The following is a 4,891-nucleotide window of genomic DNA, read 5'->3' on the forward strand; positions in this document are numbered from 1 at the left end:
ATTAATAACCAGAATAACCAGAAGGACTGGGTTCGTGTATGCCATGCCATATTCTTTGTTTTATTCGCTCAGAGCTCGTAAAAACGCCCGAAATTCGAGCCTCTACACATGAAACTCCCTTAATGGTAAGTAATACGTGTTAAAATTTCCAACGGCCATCAATCGATTAATGTAATTAAACATTTAAACATATCGAATAATCAACTATTTAGATTTCGGACGAATTGGTCGTGCTGACTAAAAGGGAGAGACCTACGACAATATACGTTTTTTGAGGCATTCGTTGATGTATAGCTGCGCTTTCAAATTGTGAGTTGTGCTGAAAATCGTAGTCAACTTTTCAGCAAAAACAAAATTATATTTCTAGGGAACATCTCCGCGATAGCTAATAAAAACTTCTGTCCCGAAAGCTGTCCGAAGTTCAATGTAACATTCGTATTATCTATCTATCTATCTATCTATCTATCTATATATATAAAAATGGAGTGATGTCTGTCTGTCTGTCTGATTCTTATAGACTCGGAAACTACTGAACCGATCGACATGAAAATTGGTATGTAGGGGTTTTTGGGGCCGGGGAAGGTTTTCGTGATATTTTGAGACCCCTCCCCCCTCTCTAAGGGGGGGCTGCCATGCAAATGAAACACAAATTTCTGCATTACTCGGAAATTAACCAAGCAAACGAAACCAAAGTTGGCATGTGAAAGTTTTAGGGTGCAATAAATGTTTCTATGATGGTTAGACAGTCCTTCCCCCACTCAAAGGGGGGGCTGCCATACAAATGAAACACAAATTTATCATTTTTTTAATCACTCCAATCGAGATAATCTTTCGCAAATTTTATTCTTATTGGAATATGCTTCATATTCACATTCCAAGCAAATTCTAAAGACCAAAATGGTCTTTCTGAAGGCCGTTTCAAGTCAAGTTTTCCCAATTGGTCTTTTTTAAAGCTAAAAGCAAATTAATTAAAGATGTCTTCTTCTTATTCTTCTTCTTTTTCAATGGCACTTGCGTTCCTGAGGAACTAAACTACGTTGTCTTAACGAAGACTATTACCTGTGTAAATTTTAATAGTAATAAATAGAGATGAAACGGATATCCGGTAACTATCGGGTATCCGGCCAATCCGGCCAATGTTTGCTATCCGGCCGGATACCGGATGTTTGAAAATAAAATTCCTATTAACATAAGATAAATTATAACACAATAGCATATAAACATCATTCACACGTGATTGAAAATAAGGTATGATTACTGACACGTCAGAACGTTATTGAAATTAAATTATTATGAACTCATATCATAAAAGTTTTAATCAGCTCCATCGCATCCGTTTCGTTTAACGTTCCGTTGAAGACAGCAATGAGCTGGTACTCTCAGAAGATTCGTCTCAAGATATTTTTGTAAGATGATTTTGATTTTAATGATTTTTTGTCTGTCAGTTTACGTTCCGAGAACACCTAATTGGTCTGACCTGAACCTCGGGTCTAAAAAGGATGGAATCAGGTAATTTTGATCTTCTTCCAAGTAGTTAAAACGACCTCTCCAGCGTTTAAATATGTTCTCACACGAAGTAAGTTCGGTGTACTTTGTGCAGTCTCGTCTTTATCCAAATACTTTTTTGATGCAGGAACATGTGAAATTACCACGAATATATAATATAAAAGCCCAACGCTCTTTTCCACCTAGCCTAACAGTTGTTGAGTCTTCAAATTCGAGAGTTAGTCGCCTATCTCAGGCTACCATCCCTAAAGACAGTTCTAAGTTCGTTCTCAATCTCAATGAAAATAATTGATTGCTGATTGCATGTAACTCTTACTCTTACTCGTCCAGTATTCGAATTATCTGAGTGCAGATGCAGCATAAATCATAGTAACCTATGAGTCAGCAGAAAAAAATTACAGCTCTATCAGTCGAACTCTAACCGTGATGGCTAAAAAAGCGAAGCTACTCCGTTCAGAAGTGTGCGCGTTGAAAGAACGGTACCCCGACGCGTCGAAAATGGACATCGTGCGGCACTTTGTGGACGCCGGATAGGCCCGTTCCGGCATCTACAACATCTCGGCACTATTAGAACCAGAGCATTGAAGGAAATCCCGGTTCCGGACGGCCGAAGACCCTGAGCGACAAGAAGCTCCAAAGGATGCTGAAGAGGGAGATCGAGAGAAAAGTGGCTACATCGTCGCGTGCGTTTGGCCGGGAGGTCGATGCAACCGGCCAAACAGTACCTGTCGAACATGGACATACATGTCAGGAAGCGGAAGTCCCGTCCACCGGTGTCGGAGCTGCAGGCAATGACGCAGCGGCAGCGGCTGAATAAGATGGTCAAGTCGATTTTCCCGGCGAATCGCGACGTGGCGGTGATGATGGACGACGAGACCTATCTCACCCCACAATCACCGAGATGGGGATGTCAAAGCCTATTTTCTTTAGCTCTGGACTGGCCGTGAACGAGGAAATTTATAGTAAGAATTCCTGTCGGCAGTTGCGTCGTTCATCAAGAAATACCGTAAGGGTGAAGACGCGTTGTTCTGGCCGGATCTGGCGTCGGCCCACTACTCGAAGCGGTGGTTAGAGGAGATGGAGCGGCTGAATATCGATGTGGTACCCAAGTCGGCGAACTCGCCCAAAGTCCCCTAGCTGCGTCCCATCGAGAATTTCTGGGCAAACCTGAAGCGTAAGATCTACTCCTACAATTTTGTCGTGAAAACTGAGAAGGAATGGATAAATAAAACGAAGAAAGAACTCAAAATCATGCCTACACGCATGTTTTCGTCCGCCATGGCGAATGTTCCGGTTAACTGCCGAAATGCCGCTCGTAAGGGCGTAGCACTTTTTTGCAAGTAAGCTAATATAATTGAATCGTTTGTTTAAGAAATCCCATAAGTCCATATGACGCAATTGCGAGAAAACGATAAAAACTGTTTTTCTCAAAATTTTGTTGGGATGAGGTTCGATTGTTAGACCCAAAACATATTATTTGGCACCATAACTTCATCAATATAACAGATTAAGCTCAATACGCTTATTGCTCCAGGACTGTCGAACGAATTTTCAACCCGAAAAGGACGTTAAGACAGTGGCGAGATTCGAACCATTTCCTTCCTATTTTTGTATGCCGTTTTGTTTATTCTTGCCTTTTTTATGACTTCCGCTTTGTATTCTGCTGTCCGTCGAACAGCACGCTTACATTTCGGGGTCGTGTCCGGATCGCAATCTGAATCAGATAACTTACCGATTAAGTTGAGTGGTGCATGCTTCTTACGACATCGGTGAACAATGAATAAAATTGTATATCTATCGCAGTGCCGCCCGTGGTGATAATTGGAAACGATTAGACTTATGGGGTGTCTCAAACAAACGAATGTTTGAAACCCCGATTTAAGGTGGTTCGTAGAACTAACTTTTTCTGAAATTTTGATGGTCAAGGACTCAAAAAGGACTCAAAAACTACTAAAAAGTCAATTTTGACAAAAATGGCGTTTATGGTTGAGAAAACCATGGGGTTTCTCAAACAAACGATTTAATTAACTTCCATGGGAAGTTTATCAAACTCAATTATCTGTCTTATTTTTTTTATCACCATCCCCAAAAAAGTCCTTTTTTAATGCAAACCTTAAGCCCACGAAAATCTATTTATAATAATATAAAACCATTATCAGAATAAAACTGTTCTAGATTCCTTGTAGGAAGCATGATACACTATTGAATATGATCTTTTTTTTAATTAGCAATAATCGCACCTCATTGGTTACGATATCGCCACTGCGCAAAGTTAATTGGATACTTATTCTAAACAAAAAAACAATATTCGTTCAAAATGTTTATTTAAAAATGTGTTCATTTCTTTCATACATTTAACCCTTAGCGAACGAATGCCGCCATACTCGCGGCATTGCAAATATTATAAAAAAAAATCGAATGCCGCCACACAAGCGGCATTCCGTTATATTTGAGGAATTCTGTTAGGTTATGCCTTTTTTATGCATGCAGCATGATCTGAACCTTCCTTTCCGAGCATTCAGTGCAGATACATATAGTGAATTCGTTTTTGTTCAGTTTCTGTTGGGTTCGCGCTGAGATGTTTCACGGGTTCGCACTCAGGTTCACCAATATAACTATACTGAACTGTCAAGTTCCGATCGTTCTAGAAAAATGTGCTCGTTCGTTAAAGGTTAACACTTTATTTGTACCATGTCACATGCCGTTTCTCTCAATATTGTATTTGTTGTATTTGCTAATGAAGAGCCGAATATCTGGACGCCGGATACCCGGCTAAACCACTATTCGTTTGATCACTAATTGTTGGGAGACTGAGCCGCGACTTCCTGTGAGTTCCGGTTTCAGGCATGTTCCTCCGATGTCCTCTTATCGTCGATCCAGCAGGTCAACACTTCGGGAAATACAGGGCCAATCCAAACAGTAATTCAAACACGAGAGTAGCGAATGAATGAACTCTCACCGTATTCCTGCTCTCAAACCTACGTGACGATTGTCACATGAACTGCGATTTCTAGGTGACTAGGTGACATCACTGTCACAAACGCTTTCACGTTACTTACACTTCACTTAATCATTTTGTGTCTATCATCTTTGTCACGGACAGTTGCGTGTAAAAATAAACTCCGTGAAGTGAAAGAGTTCATTCCCGTTTATAAGAGACATGAAATTTGCATAATTTCGGGCGTTTGAACGTTATGTTGGTAACATTAATAAGTGTATGAGATAATATTCCATTTAATTGAATGTATGTTTTAGAATGACAAGTTTGCGATTATACCTCGATGATTCGGTATTTTAATGCCAACTATTCGGATTTCATGAATCATTTGCTTGGTGCGTTAGTTTTCTGAATCAAACGCTGGTTCAAAGATGAGGAGGAATACTT

General features: G+C 40.1%; 1 non-coding gene across 1 annotated transcript; it reads right to left on the reverse strand.

Moving 5' to 3' along the window:
- Window positions 1-3,640: 3,640 nt before the first annotated feature.
- On the reverse strand, window positions 3,641-3,780 carry LOC129772406 (U4 spliceosomal RNA). The gene has a single exon (XR_008742612.1). It is a non-coding gene; the product is annotated as a U4 spliceosomal RNA (small nuclear RNA).
- Between the last annotated feature and the right edge of the window lie 1,111 nt (window positions 3,781-4,891).

This window comes from Toxorhynchites rutilus, chromosome 2 (genome assembly GCF_029784135.1).
Source record: "Toxorhynchites rutilus septentrionalis strain SRP chromosome 2, ASM2978413v1, whole genome shotgun sequence".
Classification (NCBI taxonomy): Eukaryota; Metazoa; Arthropoda; class Insecta; order Diptera; family Culicidae; genus Toxorhynchites; species Toxorhynchites rutilus.